Source organism: Anoplophora glabripennis, unplaced genomic scaffold, assembly GCF_000390285.2.
Source record: "Anoplophora glabripennis isolate ALB-LARVAE unplaced genomic scaffold, Agla_2.0 scaffold15, whole genome shotgun sequence".
Taxonomy (NCBI): Eukaryota; Metazoa; Arthropoda; class Insecta; order Coleoptera; family Cerambycidae; genus Anoplophora; species Anoplophora glabripennis.
In genome coordinates, this window is record NW_019416279.1 from 205,106 (window position 1) to 223,834 (window position 18,729).

The window sequence follows — 18,729 nt, forward strand, 5'->3', positions numbered from 1 at the left end:
AATGCCAATGTCAACCATAATGGTGCAGAGAATCCAGTCTCTTGGCCAGCCAAATCGCCAGATCTAAACCCCCTGGACTTCTACGTTTGGGGTTACCTATCTGAAAAGTAAAGTTTACTCTACTCCACCACAACTACTGCAGCGAATAGAAGAGGGGTGTAATGAATTAAAAGAAAACCACCACATGATATTAGTTAGGTAATTCCATTAATCATTAATAGAAATTGTCAGAAATGTATCGATGTGGATGGTTCGCATTTTGAACAATTGCTGCAAATACGTAACGTTAATTTCATTTCTTGTTTAATTGTCGTTGCTTGGTAAATGTATTTTTATTATTATTTTCATTTAAATTGTCCTTATTTGTAAAGATAGTGGATTAAGCCTCCAGGAGAAACTAAAATACACTAGGAACACTACCTCACAGGTGATGTGGAAATAATTTTGTTGATCTGCTTACAAATTGCACTTCCTTTTAAGTATAAACATAAATATTCTTGTAATATTATGGTTTGAAGTGTCTGCCACAAGGGGTTTGTATTTGTATGAATAACTTGAGAACGGTGAATCTTAGGGAAAAATTTCAAGTTACCTTTTTTACGTATTTAGTGCATTAGAATATAAATCCGTTACAATAACTTGCAAAAAATACAGTGGCGTAGTTTTTTTTATAAAAAGAGGGCGGCCCCTGTCCAGTTGTACACCACTGGTTGAACCTTTAGAGCTCATATTTTAGGAAATGTAAGGCTTACTGTCATACATTATCTATACCAAATTTTATTAAGATCGGTTAATAGATTCCGGAGATATAAACAAAAAATCAAATTTTTTTAACAACTTCAACACCCTGTATCTCTAAAACGAGGCCGTTCCAGACCTATGTTTATAAGGCAAACACCTATTATTTTAAAGAGATCTATATGCCCTCGAAGTTTCCTGCATAAAATTCGGACCACCCTGTATAGAATAGAATTCTACCACAGCAGTTGCTGGCGTGCACTGTGCAATGACTATCACGATGCGATGTTGCCGATCCTTCTAATCCACACACACACACACACATGTTCAATGGTCTCGCTCTCTCTGTCGCGCAGCACTATCCGTCTCTCTCTTACCGACTAATTTTTTTAAAATTGCGCAGCCATTTTTATATTCTGCGCACAATTGGCTTGTTGACCATTTTTTAATTCCATTTTATAAAAGAATTGCATCTAGAAATGGTAAAAGTCCAAATTTCACTAGAGAAGTAAGCAGTGATTGAAAAAATTAAAGGGAACATCGGTCACGACCAGCAACGATCAGCACTTTGTCAGACTCCGACCGTCTTATTAGAAGAACCCCGTTGACGTAATATCACTTATTCTTATTAAAACGTTATCACAACTTACTGGCTATCGAATAGACCGATAAACGCTAATAGGACCCCCGGGGCCGCTCATCAACCGCTCATGGGAGTCGTCCCATAAATCAACCGAAGACGGAAATAATCTCGCACGGTCGCATACCGGATGCTAACGAATCGCCGGACTCGGACCGCGCGTATTCCGATTATGCAACGCAACGTTGTATTTCCTCAAAACTGGCGTAGTGAAAGTGAAACCGGTGCCCAATATGGCGAACGCTACTGCTGCATTCGGTAACGGGTAGCCGTTCTGATGAATAGGGAGCACGACAAGTGGATAAATTCGAGGCGAGCCGGTGGTTCTCACACACGGACCATTTTACAGAAAAGGAAGGCAGTGCTCGTCTCGAAAGTACCAGCATATGGTCGGTTTTGACGCGGTGGAAGACTTTTTCTCGAAATTTTTTTTTAAATAAATAGAAATTAATCGATTATTAATATTAATTTCAATATAATTAAACATTTTTAAAAAGTCTAGCCAAGCTTAAGTCAAATAATTTTAATAGGCCAGGGAAATAAACTGAGAAATTACCATTTCGGGACATTTTGTTTCGGCAAGCTGAATTTATCATTATAGATGCTAAATATTATGTACAATAACATATTAGTTTCCACAGTCATAAAAATGGAGGGAAGATTGTTTACAGGGTTGTTAATTGTATAATTTTTACGTAAATTCACGGTTTTCGCTTTTAACTTTTTTCCGTTCATTTCCACGAGAAAACAGTAAGGTACTTTTTTTCCGTTTTCAAAAGACCTACAAAACTAGCCCTCGAGCGTAAAAAAATATTGATTAGATCAAAAGTTATAAACAGAAGAGATTTATTTATGACTTTTGAATTAAACATTTATAAATTGCGTTATTATTACCAGAACGTTTTGGCATCGCATCCTCTCATTCCATATCACTGTCTAATAACTCACACGGAATCTGGAATCGGTAAGTTGAATAGTTTACAAGTTATGGCCTTGTAAACAAATTAACTAATTATTAGTCTGGATTAACCCGAACATCTTCCACAATCGCAATGATTTTTTCATGGTAGATTTCATAATAATACATTGAAATCAATATTTTTTTTTAAATTTCAAATTTGTAACTAACAGTCTGTTAACTCCGTTGTTTTTCAACGAATCTTGGCGATTTTTTTTAACTTAAAGCTCTTTTCATAAGCTTTCCGAATCTGTAATAATATATAACCATAACACGCTCGTGCGTCGTATATTTCATTTTGCAACTAAGGCTAAAAAATAAAAAAAATCCAGGTTGCAACTTTGAAATTAAAAAAAATTATAGATTTCAATGTATTATTATGAAATCTACCGTGAAAAAAATCAGTGCGATGGTGGAAGATCCTTGGGATCGTCCAGACTAATAATTAGTTAATTTGTTTATAAGGCCATAACTTGTAAACTATTCATCTTACCGATTCCAGATTTCGTGTGAGTTATTAGACAGTGATAAGGAATGAGAGTAATAATAACGCAGTTTATAAATGTTTAATTCAAAAGTCATAAATAAACTTCTTCTGTTTATAACTTTTGATATAATCAATATTATTTGACGCTCGAGGTCTAGTTTTGTAGGTCTTTTTAAGACGAAAGAAAAAGTACTTTACTGTTTGGTCGTGGAAATGAACGGAAAAAAGTTATAAGCGAAATACGTGAATTTACGTAAAAATTATACAATTAACTGTGGAAACTAATATGTTATTGTACATAATATTTAGCATCTATAGTGATAAATTCAGCTTGCCGAAACAAAAAGTCGCGACTAACTCTATACAGGGTGTTTCTAAAATAGGGCTCCAAACTTCTGCTGCGTTTATAACTATTAAAATAAGCCAAAAAGTTCCTATTAACATGTGCCCTAAAACGCACCCTTAGGAAGTTATATGCCCTTAAAAGGGCTCAAACAGAACTGTTTTTTTTCTGTTATTGACAAAACGGTCGCAAATAAATAGAAAAAATTTATGGGTCTTACATAACTTTTTACGTTAAATAACATGGGCTACTCCGTGTTTTGACATGCAAGTCATATGCGTCCCATTTAGGTTGATGAGCTTCGGCCCGTAATTTTTTTTATTTCAATTTTTTACAATTTTCTCTACAGATTTATAAAATCTTAACAATTTTACATAAAAAATATTATCTTTGTCCAAATCGATATTTCCAATGGTTTTCGAGTAAATTGAGGTGAACTTATTATTACTAATTTTAATCCCATTATTTTCTATTTCACATTTAGCTATTGTCTGCAGTAGTAATTAGTTCTTTAATTAGTAAGTGTAACTATAAATTTAAATAGTCTTAGTTTATGTCCTAAATTATTTATTAAATGATCGGATCCTTCATAACTGCAACTTATTTGAAAAAAAAAACAGCTTTGTTCGAGTCCTTTTAAGGGCATATAACTTCATAAGGGTGCGTTTTAGGGCACATGTTAATAGGAACTTTTTGGCTTATTTTAATGAGTTATAAACGCAGCAGAAGTTTGGAGCCCTATTTTAGAAACACCCTGTATTTCCTGGACTATTAAACCTTTTGTTAATTTAGAGAGAATATCGCATGGCCCGCCTAAATGTGCGTATTTTTTAGCTTTCAAATGTGAGGATACAAAAGAAATTGCCAGTACGTTTGTGAAATATTTCAAAGTTATGTTTATACAGAGTGTTTTGGAAAAAATACTACAAATTTTTGGACCAAGAGAATATAAAATCAGTTATTAGTTTAACTAGGCAGTAAGTACAATATTTAATAGACGAGGCGCAGTCGAGTCTATTAAAGCAGCCAAGGCATTAAGACTACTTTACTGCTAAGTTAAACATGTAATGTTTGCGCCCATCAATTTTAATTTTATCATAATAGCAAACAAAGCTATTTATTTTATATTATTAAAATTGTATGATACTTCTTTCATGATAATAATTTCATCAGGTCGTCTATGGTTGCTATGGGACGAGCGTTAGTAAGTAAATAACTTAGGTACACAGTAATAGCCATATTGTTCCTATTTAAATCCATAAAAATAACTATTTATTATTTGAGATGGAAGAATTCACATTAACTCCGCCAGAAATTATTGAATCGGCAAGGCAAATAGAGTGTAATTTATTACCAGAAAAATCGAAGAAGATATAAGTACAAATATATAAAAAATTTATTGATTACCAGCCTGACTCTTTTTCAGTAAATGTACTATTGGTATATTTTTCTGAATTATAAGCAAAAGTATGAAATCTTCATTATGGTCAATATATGCGATGCTTTATTAGTTTTTGACCATCTGCTAGAGGTCACTAGCGACGACCTTATCCAGTAACAACCTATGATAACTTTTTTTTAACTTAGGTTAAGTTTTTTACCATGAAAATGGTAGATTATAATGTAAAATTTTATTTTACGTAAAAATAGCACTGTTGTTGATATTCCTGGAAGCACGCCGTTTTTGAGAAATCAACTAACTTCTATTCCTCAATATACAGGGTGTCCAGAAACGAATAGACCATACTTCCAGGACAGCTTTCTTAGATGGAAATAAATCGAGTTATATCCGAAGTTATCTCATTGGCTGTACATTTTTGTTTCTTTAAAAAGTTATCCGCGTTCAAAAATTTGTTTCCATATTCCATTTTAACTTATATTAGCTAACTTTTTAGGGAAGCAACTTTGAAGTAAAGTAATTTGATCTAATCGAACTTATTTTTATCCAAGGAAACCATCATTAAAGTGTGGTTTTTCTCAAAGCGCAGTGGTTTCAACGATTTCAACGAGAGCACCGATTCTGTAAAATAAAATTGAAGGTTTACTGTCAAAAACCTAACCTCAATAGAGCTGTCATAAAATGTCACTGTTTTTTTTGGAGAAGACATGGCACTTGACGCTCTGTATCTCAAAAACAGAAGGTGATAAGTTTTTGGTCCATAGGAAAAAATTATGTTATTTTCGTACTTCTATCAGCCCCTGGATTTGTTATACCTTTTTACAAAACACCCAGTATTATTGAAAGGAATTTGGTTGCTTACAAAATAGACGACACTCATTTTAAAAATTTTAACACAAATTTGTCAAATTTGGCAGTACCAACAGATCAAGCTAATTAAAATTGACACCATTAAAAATGCTGGTACTTAATCCTGATAAATATTTCACCATACTTTCTAAAACATGCAAGCCCTAGTCTCGCTTATTTTATATGTTTTTTTAACTTGTCCTTAAATCATAGTTGTATTCCTGTTTATTGGTAAAAAACATGTACAATATTCGGGAGACAAAAATAATATTGAGAAATTATTGTCCAACAACAATAGCAAAATTATTTGAACAAATTGTATTACGTCTTTCACAAAACAGATTATTTATAAATTGACCTGAATAACGTGGATTTTGCCCGTGTAAATCGACAATAACAAGTCTGTTTGTATTATTCTAGATTTCTTACTACTTTATTGGAAAATGGTATTCAATTAGGTTCGGTTCATACTGATTTTCAAAAAGCTTTCGATCGAGTGAATCATCATATACTTCTTTTAAAATTAGAGTTATATGTTTGTTGGAGGTTATTTACTTCTGTGATTGAAAAGTTACCTGTCGAATCGAAAGCAACGTATTGTCATTCAAGGCTACATCTGCAAAGAAATTCAAGATTTGTCAAAACACCTAAAATCTATAAAATCTGGTTTATAACGTTGTTGATACTTTCATTGTACTAAGAAGATTGCACAGTCTGGACCAAGAATCTACTCTACAAGGTGTTCCTTTAAAAACTGCTTAACACGCGGCATTTCGAATACCAAAATTAATGTTGACTATTTGTAGAAAAGTAAAAAACAAATACATTTTTCGACGACAGGAGCTTTGGAAAGTGAATAACTCTTAAATATTGAATATCTTTTACAACATAAATAATATCCGAAGAAACAATGGATTAAATGTCAAACAAATGTCATACCAGCTACATTGGAAAACAATTTCACTCAAATTTCACTCTATTTGTATGAGTACAACTGAGTGCAACTATTGCTCAGAAATGAGTGAGTTTTACTCAAATCCGAATTACTTATAACTATCAATTGAGCGACTTTTGACCTATTCTGAGTATATAAAACGAATTTAGAGTTGACTTTTTCTCCTCCTGTCCTGGCTGAGACCCGCCAGCTGAGTCTGGCGATCACGCTTTTCTGGAGCATCTAACGAGCCCCTATTAACCGTGGTCGAGATTACAGAAGCAATATCTAAGTGGTGCCATCTTCACGGCGCCATTCAAATCACTCGAAATTAATATACATTTAATCTCATTCAGTAAAGAGGACATTTACTCTGATTTAGGTAGAAGTGCACCAAATACGAGTTTACGTGAAAAATTTATTTAAGGAGTACGTACATTTGAAAGTACTCAATTTTAGTTTAAATATAATTACAATTGAGTAAAATGTAAGTCTAGTAAGGCATTAAACGCTGAAAGCATCACGGGTGTTATAGGATAATAGTACCGTCGGTCGACGTACACTGTCGACATCGGCGCATTTTTATCTACATGACACACTAGGTATGTATTAATGTAAAATTCGTTTTAGGTCTGAAGGTACTTTGGAACTTTTTTCATATTAAATTTTACTGATTAAAGATTTAAGATTATTTTATTCAGTTTCCTTGAAATGCAGTTATTTCAGAGGTTATAGTATTAATGAAAATGTAATGATCGAAGGTCCGCAGTTACTTTACAATATTCATTTAATAAACATTCACAAAAATGAGTAATTTATGGTTAGATAGATCAAGTAAGTTACTTTTTCTTTCATCATATTTCTTTAGAATTCCTCAAAATAATATTAAATACAGGGACGAAAGATTCAAAATTAAGATTAACTGTTTCATCTATTATCAGGCAGTGCCAACAACGACCGATAGTCAAAAACGAATCGTAAGCTCACGTTTATGCATACCGGAATCATAGAATCAATTGTAAATTAATGTTTACATCTGTACCTGCACCACCTGTAACATCATCTCGAAAACATCCCGTATTTCTGCGTTTCAAACCGCACAAATTCTTCTACTGGTACTCCAGTCTGATTTACTACTTCAATTTGGCGCCTCCAAGCGACTTCCCTGACGTCGGGGAATGCTCTGCAGAAATCTTTGGTATCCGAACCGTCCTGATTACGTTAACAGCCCCTAAATCAAAGCAAAATACTAGCCCGGGGGAGGAAGGCGACGTCTTAATAGTGTCGTTGACTGTACGGAAATAGAAGCTTCGGGTGTAGTTGTAAAAATAAATGCGTCTAATCCTACCAAATGGCTTACCCAAGCGGCTGGAAAAACAACAAACATGAAGTTCTTGGGAAAATACTGCACCAGAACGTTTAATTTGTCTTTATGCGCCTATTTATTTATCCCTGGTTCGGGCTTTAAAAATTGATAAATTAAATTTGTTAACACTATAAGAGTTTTTTGCGGAGTTCCACAAGGCTCTGATTTTGGACAGTTTCTTACTTGTAGGAGCTGTGATTTTGGACAGTTTCTTACTTGTGTGAACGATAATTTTGGACAGTTTCTTACTTGTGTGAACGATAATATTAGATACAACCTCAAATATGACTGCAACGAAAACGTTTCGTAAATTCCATGAAAAGTTATATTTGGATGTAAAAAGTTATTGCAAAACTATGATTTTTTTCTAAATCGGTATATTACTGAGAGGAGTAAAATAAAATTACAAATATTAGAGTAGGTTCTTCATAATTGCTTTTACCTTTCCCTTAACCGCAATATGTAAAAGTAACTTACTAGCTTAATGTAATTTCACATTAGCTAAAGACATTATAAACTTCATCAAACAATTATCCAAATAATGTAGTTTTATTGTAAAATTACAATGGTGCTTGTAAAATTGTTACTGAGTTAAATTTACGAAACGATTTTCCAAAAATGTAATTTTATGTAAATTACTTTTGACGTTAATGTAATTTCACATTTATGGTAGCTTAAAGCTTTGTAAAATTTACCAAACGATTATCCAAACGATGTAATCGTATTGTAGAATTACAATGGTACTTGTAAAATTATTACTGTGTAAAATTTACGAAATGATTTTCCAAAATTGTAATTTTATGAAATTACTTTTGATGTTAATGTAATTTCACATTTAAGGTAGCTTAAAGCTTTGTAAAATTTACCAAACGATTATCCAAACAATGTAATCGTATTGTAGAATTACAATGGTACTTGTAAAATTGTTACTATGTAAAATTTACGAAATGATTTTTCAAAAATGTAGTTTTATTGGAATTACTTTTGAGGTTAATGTAATTTCACAATTAAGGTAGCTTAAAGCTTTGTAAAATTTACCAAACGATGTAATCGTATTGTAGAATTACAATGGTACTTGTAAAATTGTTACTGTGTAAATATTACGAAATGATTTTCCAAAATGTAATTTTATGTAAATTACTTTTGGCGTTAATGTAATTTCGCATTTAAGGTAGCTTAAAGCTTTGTAAAATTTACCAAACGATTATCCAAACAATGTAATCGTATTGTAGAAATACAAAGGTACTTGTAAAATTGTTACTGTGTAAAATTTACGAAATGATTTTTCAAAAATGTAGTTTTATTGGAATTACTTTTGAGGTTAACGTAATTTCACATTTAAGGTAGCTTAAAGCTTTGTAAAATTTACGAAACTATTATTCAAACGATGTGTTAGTATTGTAGAATTACAATGGTACTTGTAAAATTGTTACTGTGTAAAATTTACGAATGATTTTCCAAAAATGTAATTTTATGTATATTACTATTGACGTTAATGTAATTTCACATTTAAGGTAGCTTAAAGCCCTTGTAAAATTTATCAAACGATTATCCCAACAATGTAGTCGTATTGTAGAATTACAATGGTACTTGTAAAATTCTAGCTGATTTTCCAAAAATGTAATTTACCTAAATGTAAACTTACAGTGGTACCTATGTATAATTATAACGAAATACTGCAGCAATAACTCTGAAATCAAATCATTTATTGATTGTATTTTCCTTTAAAGAACAATAAGTCAGAAAGTATGTATTAAACAGTCGCCCAAGAATAGGAGAATTAAAAGAATCCTCAGTGTGAAATTACAAAAAAATTACATTAATTTATTTTGTCTTCATTCTCAGTAACATCGTATCTCTTCTGCGCAAGAAAAATCCTCACTATATCTATGTAACTACAATTATATCTGTTACAAAAACGTAAAATTACATTAAATTAGTAAGTTTTGACAATGTATAACCCGATGTGAGCGATGTTATTAAGTGCAATCTATTAATTTCCATTTCAATACGTTTCGCAAATTTCATGGAAAGTTACATTTGTATATAGAAAGACATCGTTGAACTGTAATATTTTTACAAAATATTAGAATAAGTTGTTACCAGTAATATAACTTGTGGAATTGCAGTTGGAATGTAAATTTTACATAATAATATATAATTTTATTGTAGAATTACAATGGTCTTTGTAAAATTATTGAAATGATTTCCCAAATATGTAATTTTATATAAATTACTTTTGATTTTATTGTAATTTCACATTTAAGATGATTTAAAGCTGTGTAAAGCTTATCAAATAATTTTCCAAAAGTGTAATTTAATTGTAAACTTTCAATGGTATTAGAACAAAATACTTCAGTAATAGCTCTGAAATTAAACCAGTTATTGATTGCACTTTTGTATAAAATGCAGTGATGTACAAAATATGTATTAGAGAGTCGTTCATGAAATCTCAGGCTGATTCAGGACGAATAAATGAGTCGAAGAATTAAAACAAACGCCAGTATAAAATTACAGAATAACTACGTGATATTTAATGTAACATATACATAATTACATTTATATCTGCATATCTGTAATAGCAATATATAAAATTACATTAAATATATCAATAAACTTTAAATATTTCATTTGAAGATAATGAGAAGACCACCGTAATCTTGACTTGCCCTCGTATCGAAGTTCGAAGGAACAATTACAAAAAAACAATCGAAACGTTATAATTGTATCTTTTCCGTCCCGAAAATAGCACATGACATTTTCCCGTAGGTGATAGACGTCAGCAGACGGTGGCATTGCATTGAAATCTATTTCAGGCAAGGAAAAGTGCTACGTGAAAAGTATCTTTGAAAAAAAAAACGACAGCTACGTGTGCAGTTTACAGGTGTACGAGTTGGCGGCCGTTGAAATCCATTCATCGGATTCTATTTTTGTTGTTCGTGGGAGAATGTACGAGGCGAGATTGATTGTTAATTTTTTAGCAGGTGGCGACAGAAATAACAAACGGATTATGAGAACTTGATGTGTGGACATGTCATTAGACTGCTTCCGTAACATTAGATGGATATCCTCATGCTTATTTCTGTGGTAGCATAAAAAATGTGTTTTGTCACGCCCTGCAGATGGCTCCATAAAAGCTGGAAAACTTGCTAATTTAATTAATAATAAAATAGTCCGATTGCAGTTTGATAATTGGCCCATTTCCTTTCTCCTGGTTGGATTAGAAATAAGAAAGCCAGATGTACTGCATTCGTTTTGTCGTCGGATCAAAACCTGCAAGTGTATTTATTTTAATGACTCTTAAACATTGTACTTAACATTCTTTCAAATACATTAAATGCCGATTATGAGAATGACGCTTTCGAATCTATATTTCCTGTACAATTTATCACGTTTACTTGTGTGCACTGCATGTCATTAGAAAATCACTTAAACTGACATAAATCAATGATATATATTAAGTAAATACATTCAGGTAATGAGCCAAAAACAATGTGTGGTGTATGTATAGATTTCTGTACTTGTATCGAAACGCAGCAACCGCTTAAAACAATCGTAATTATTCTATGTAATTACAAAGATTAGAAAAAAAAGGCTTTTTACATGTTTGTAGTGGTTTTTATACATAAAGAATGTAAATGAATGTATTTTTACTATTTTATATACGAATAAAAGTGTGAATTTACATGACCGGATTTGTCTGAATCAGTCAGATTAATCATATGATCACCCGATGTGTAGAGAACTGTGCTAGTTGTTCAGTAGGCATGTTTAGATTCATTTGTAACGTAATAATATAGCATTGCGTCATAGACGAAAAATGGTATCGGGATAAGTCCGTTTTAAAGAGTAATTATAGTACTTTAAGACCCCATTAATGGTTTTAGCAGAAAAATTTACTTACCCATGTAATATAACCTCAAATATGTCAAAAAATCACTATTTTGCCACTTTTAGGTTAGGATATCTCAAAAACCAGAGCCAATTGAGAAATTTGGATTTCGGATTCGAATTCAGCGTACCAAAATCCTCCTGAAAAGTACATTCTGGTTTCTAGGTTTGAGGGTCGGCCAAATTTTGTCGGCCAGTGTAACCTTACTACATTAATAAATCTTTTAAAATGTATTTAATGTTATTTTCCTTTACTTAAGTAAGTCTGTCTTGGGAAAAGATTTAATTATGTAATAAAGATTATCCTTCTAAAAATATATCAAAATAATGCCTAGATTTTTTTTCTTCTTAAAAATATGTACTATGCAGTTTTCCTGTCTCTTAGCAAAATTACATTTTAGGTGTCGTAAATCTACATATTTATATCGATAATGTAAATTTACGTTTTGGGTGAATTACATAAAAAGTGTAAAATTACATGCTTAATGTAACTTTACTTGTATGACGTAATTTTACATTAGGCACCTACTGTGGCTTCAAAATAACCAATGATCTAGTGTGTAATTTTACATAAAATTTTTATGAGTGTGGGGATGGGGCATATTATAATGGGTCTTATATTTTACCTTATGTGTATCCTATTAAATAGTGGATATAGGTGCTTGTAAATGAGATAAACAATATATTTTAAAATTACATAAAATTATTTGAAAATTTATAACTTAAATCCTGTTAAATATACAGGGTGTCTCGCATAAGAACCGACACAGGGTAGTTGCATGTAGGGGTGTCCAAAATATTGTAATTTAACCAAACTTACCTATATACAAAGTTGCACCCTTGAGGAGTTATTAACCCCCAATGTGGGGCTCTAAATTTCGAAAAAAATTAATATCTCTGCAACACTTTACCGCAGAAGAACCAAATTTGGTACATGATTTAGGTTTATTACTGGTCTTCTTTGACTATGATTTAAAGTTAATTGAAGCACTACAAGGTACACATTGGGAATGACTCGCCCCTAAAATTGTACCGAACTTTTTTTCATTGACCGAATAGAAAAACAATGATATTAATTCACAGCAGAATTTAATTTTAATTTTTTTTTATTCTTCTTAAATTTTAAAAAACTTTAAATAGTTGTTTTACCGCCATTGAATAGTTAAATAACGATAACTAAATAAACCCCTAAACCGATAAAAAGATCAGTACAAGATTGATTCCTATGAAAAATTTAGATTTTTTTTATTGTAGCAAAATGTAACAGCTTATGTATATTTTATTTGTTATTAAAATATTTCAGGCTTAATCCAAACGTTTATTGATATATCACTTCTAAAAATAACAATATCAAAAGTATGTATCTTTTAAATATAACTACATCGACTAAAAAAAAATCATCCTTGTTTATAAATATACCATACAATATGACGCACATCAACCTGATCTATTACTACAGCTACAAATAAACTTGTACTTGAAGTCGGGGATGAGTATATTATTATATTATTATTTTTTTTGTTAAATCCACAACTAATACCGATCTGTCAAGCCGTCCTTCGATCTATCACTTGTAAAATCCACACGTAGGGATACGTTAATCTCCAAAATGTTTGCGGGAAGAGAGCTTCTAGAATAAACACTCTTTTCGTGCTGTCAGATATATATTTCCCCAGCTCATCACAATAAAATGCCATATTGAAGAGCGAAGGCGATAAGAGATTGAAACTTGTGGATGGTCGTGCATTTTTCGTCGGGGTTACTTAAATTTTATTTACTAGGCGATGGCAGGAAGTGTCAAATCGTTGGAAGGAAGTTAGGATTAAATTTTATTTATTTTTTTTAGTTAGGTTACCAAATAAACACACTTGTTTGGAAAAGGGTGAGAGAAGCTTTAGGTCCCTTGCGACGTGTGAAAGGTAGTTCATGAAATGTATTTGTGCCTTTATCCAGATGTTTAGCGTACTTTTAGTTTCTAAAAATGTTTACTGCCAATACAGAATATTTCGTTAAGAATGGTTTGATGAATGTCAACACTTTGAGGCATAATAGAGCAGTATTCGAATGCATACAAAAGCTGCATACAGAGTGGCCCAATTAAAACAGTCCACCTGAAATATTTACAATGCAACGGGGTTTTCCGGAAAACCCCGAAACAGGTCGATTTTGTTTTCAATTGGGACATCTTTTGATCTGTGCCTAACATCAGAGCAGCATTACTTCCCAACCTATAAAAGACCTTTACGGGCTTTTATAAGCCCTAAAGATCGACCGTCGGGATAATACGTCATAAAACTTTAATCGTCGCAAGGCAGCTATCTGCTCCTTTTTTAAGGGAAGCGTATAAGACAATCGTCGAACGTGCGTACTGAAATTAAAGCCATCTCCTAGTGGAGCTGGAACGCCTAGCTATCTTCGGCTGTAAATAATGCAAGTTTTACGAGGCAATTTACATGTGAGGTATGTTTTAATAGACTGCGAAAAGGTAGTAAATTTATTTATTATTATTACTCCTCTGTTGAGGAGCTGAGTCCGATTACACGCTTTATATACAGGGTGTGGCGAGATGGACGTGAGATAAGCGCCCAATAGCCGTACTGCTTACGAATTAATGTGGATTTTCTTTAAAAAACAAAGAACGGAAGTGTTGATATGTTTTTGAACATGGAAACTGTTTCTAGGAAATTAACCTAAAAGTAATTCATTTACTGTGATTTTTATAATGATTTTGTTTCAGTTTAACTGATATTTCATTTCATTGCAAATAATGCCATTTTTCTCAAGAACGGCTTTTTGTAGGCGATTTGCACATAGACATTTTTTTTTTAATAAAACGACCTTTTCAATGTTGCTGCCCGTTTTAAAAAAAATATGACCATTGTAAAAGTTTTGACCGCTAAAAGGGAGAAGTAGCCGGAGAAAACTGTCACCCAGTATATTAAAGCTATAAGAAATAATACTCAATAATGGTCCAAACAAATGTGCCAAATTTTAACGCGATGGGCAAAAGGGTTATGAAGTTATTAATTAAATTAATTTTATTTTTGACAACTTTGAAAGCCTGTAACTCAAAAACCAAAAGGTTTTTATTTAACTTTTTTTTCATAGATCGTTTTTATTTATCGTCGTGAGTATGTAGTCAAACGTCGGTGAAATTTGCGGACACCCTCTGTGTAAATCTTCTTCTAAAAAAATTATTTTATCTCTTTCTGAAAAAGGGGTGATTTGCTAGAACTTTTTTGTCTTTAGTCGAATGGGCTTGAGAGAATTGAATTGAAACAGCAAAATGAAGGTCAAACTAATTTTTCTCTAAATAACTCAACAAAACTGTCACAAGCATAATTTGGAGGATTTTTAACGACAAATTAAATGGTGACCTTGGATTTAACTTTCACTACAAATTCCAAGGTTAAACTAAGGTCAAATTAATGTCAAATGAAGTACTGTATGTTTTATGTCAATAACCGATACAACGCAAATTTTATGTCGGAAACTGGGATTAAATAATTTTTCCAAGATGTCCTTGCAGGTAAATTTCAAGGTTAAACCCACTTTTTCACAAAAACTAATGGATATAAAGTAATAAAATTTAATTGAAATATTCAACCAAAATTATTAGTATGATTTTGACAATTTTGAAATTTTAACAAATTGTTAGGTTAATAGTTAAAATTTGACGATAGGGTCATTTTGGAGACTGATATAATAATAATAAAAGGTTTTTATTGCAGCAAATAGTTATAACAAGGTTAAACAATATAAAATATAACTTAAAATAATAATATACAAATATGCTGCAAAAGGCAGAGTTCGCATTCACGCAACGTAAAGTTACATGCGTTCTTCCACTCAATATCTAATCAGCTGTTAAGTCAAATCCAAGGTCATCATCTATTTGTCATTTAAAAAAGAAAAATGAGTGTCCTCCAAGTAACCTTCAAGGAAATACAGGGAAAATTCCCTTATCCCATATTACGACGTAAAATTTGGCGTTCTATCGATTTGGCATAAATACGTTTCTCTTCAAGTTGACCTTGGTTTGACCTTGAACCTTCTGTCAAAGTCAAGACCAGGGTCACCAGAATATTGGTTTTTGATATCCTACAACTTTTTTGATACGACTGAATCCAGAAAAGTTGTCGGGGATTAGGATCTTTTTGGGACACCCCGTATAGCAACTTCAAATAACTAAAAACCACTAAATACGTCAAAATATCTCGAAAACTTCAAAAATACTTGTAAATTCCTCAATATTTACATTGCCTTTCAATATTTTTATTACAAATGAAACGTCAGAAAATAAAAGTACGTTTTCATGTAAACCTGTTTCCGAAATTGGGAAAATAAAGGAAATATTCACGGTTCTAAATGTGGATGACAGACGTCATATCTTTTGTGATGTCTTAAAAGTCTTTCGAGATATCTTAGTCATATTTTAAACAGTTTTAGAAATAAATTCTAGTTGTTACTGCTCATTTCAAACACCGATGTATCTCTAAAATCGTTTATTTTCTCGAAATAAATAAAAAACAGTTTTTTTAATGAAAAATCTTCAGAGCATCTAAACATAATATTTTCCATTTCATACCATCAAAATTGAAATAAAATATGGGTTGAGCACCCTAATCTGTAATACACCATACGAAAAATCAGTCAAAATATACAAGGTGATTAGAGATAAAATCCAAAACTTGAATCTCTTCTTACCTCTTTCGTTCCCCGTATCTTCGTTAGGAAAAATAACAGGATAAAAAATTATAGAAATTTGTAGTGCTATTTTGACTTTTCCTGCATGTTTCTTTTAAAAAACATATTTTATTATTAGTTCTCGCAGTTTTTTACACTGTTTTTTTTTTTCAAAATGTCAACCTTTTTTTCTAAATGTTTGATTTTATATTTTTTTTTTCCTGTTAATATTTATAACAGTTCTATTCGAGGAAGGAAGTTGCTCGAATTTTTTTCGAATTTGTTTTATTTAGCTGTATGCTCCCGATTGCTGTATTTGCAGCACCCCAGATTGGTCTCAGGCTAGACCCTTGAGTCATACAAGGCGACCCGTTTATTAATATAACCTCTTGGAATTGTAAAATAGAATACCTCACTTGATGACGTGGAAGGTATTGGAACCATACAACTAAATTTTATGTCTGTAGAAGTTCCACTGAAAGAATTTAGCTGGACAAAAGTCGAAACAGTTGAAAAGCTCAAATGTCGCACACGAAGCTGTTTTCTCATTCAGCGCGCTATTAAAAAATGCCAACCTTTTGATTAGAAAGACTTTACGTCCTCATAAACATCTCGCTGGGGGTATATTTATATTTCTCCCCCCTGTCACTGGCAAAGTGGCAGTAAATAAAATGACAGAGGCCTCCAGTTATTGATTGTGGTCGAACAAATATACTTTCGTATTTTATTACTGCCGAGATTGAATTTGATGAAAATTTAAATTGAAAATTAAGCCTCCGGACGAAAAAAAAGGTCGTCGTAAATCAGAGTTTGACGCGAGGCAGTTTTTAGTTCTTGAAAATAATGCGCTACTAGGTTCTATATAATGGGACGTGTGATTTATAACATTTTTAGGGGAATTTTATGTGATATATTGGAAAGTGAGTCACATTTTTAATTACCTGCTTATATTTTATGAGATTATATATTTTTTTACATTAATCATTGTACGGTTTAGGTAATTTTCGGCCATTGACAGACTGAATACATAACTTTCTTTCTGATTCGAGGTAATTATCATAATTGGAGATAATTTTGAAAATCAGAGTTATGATTTTTAAATAAGAACGTATGAAAAAACTGAGACCAGCATGGAAATATCGCAAAAACTTCAGAAGCCTCGGAAATAACGAAATACTCCTAAACACTTTGAACTATCTCGAAATACATCAAAACAATGCTTCTTCTAAAGACGTAAAATACTTCATATCGGCGCTTTGTGATTCGTCAAAATACGTCGAATCACCTTTAGAATCCTTAAAAAACATCTGAATAAAGTATGCCAAAGTACATTGAAACTGCTTCAAAAATGATTAAAATTGATTAAAACATGTTTAAAATTTCAAAATACATCAAAGTGGTTTTAGAAAGTATAACAATTCTTTGAATGTAGTCTGAAATACATCAAAACACCTACAAACATTCATCAAAACGGTAAAATACAATTAAATAGCATTAGAAACCCATAGAAAACTCTAAATACAGAAGAAATGACTATACCTATACATTGAAATATTTTTCGAGAAAATACCTCAAAAACAAAATTTTTATTTAGAGATACATTAGAATCCTCCCCTCCCCCCTATCAATAAAACTTCAACATTTATTGAAATATCTCCAAACATTTAAAAATACCTGGAAATATGTCTAAATACACCCGAATACTCGAAAAAATCAAATTAAACAATAAAATTGGGAAATATTGTCATAACCTCCAAATTCGTCTATTCTTTGAAAGGTCAAACGTAAGTGACAGCAAGTCATAGTTCAATGACGGTCATTGACCTATAATCTCCGGGATCATTGACCGTTAACATCCGGAGTCATTAACATTTAACCTGTCGTTGACTCAAGGCTTATTGACCTTTGGCCTTCAAGTTCATTGACCTTTAACCTCCGGGAGATCCTTGACTTTTAATTTCCGGCATCATTCACCTTTAACCTCCGGAGTCATTCACCTCTAATCTCCGTGGTCATCGGCTTGCCATTGATTTTTGACCTCAAATCTTATTGACTTTTGGCCTCTAGGTTCATTGACCATTGGCCTCTAGGCGCATTGACGTTTGCCCCGGGCGCATTGACTTTTGGTCTCTCAAAATCGTTGACCTTTGGCCCTGGGGTCATTAACATCAATTTTAATATATTTCTCAAGTGATTTGAAGTAATTTTAAGATGTTTCGTGTAATATTTTCTGAAGCTGTTTCGATGTACTTTGACATACAGTGCTTTCGAAAAGTAACGAATAAATTCATTATTTTTTAAATTGAGAAGTTTTCGGAAAAATCCCCTGGCACGTCGATTTTGTTTTTAAAAAAGGCACTTTTTGACATACGACCCATATTTGTGACGTCATCGTTGTTCGAGATATGACGTCATCGACATTTTTTTTTAAATAGCAA

General features: G+C 32.1%; 1 protein-coding gene across 1 annotated transcript in view; it reads left to right on the forward strand.

The window, feature by feature from the left end:
* The window catches only part of LOC108905684 (rho GTPase-activating protein 20-like), a 217,366-nt gene that overhangs the window by 153,367 nt on the left and 45,270 nt on the right, over positions 1-18,729 (forward strand). The window lies entirely within an intron of this gene.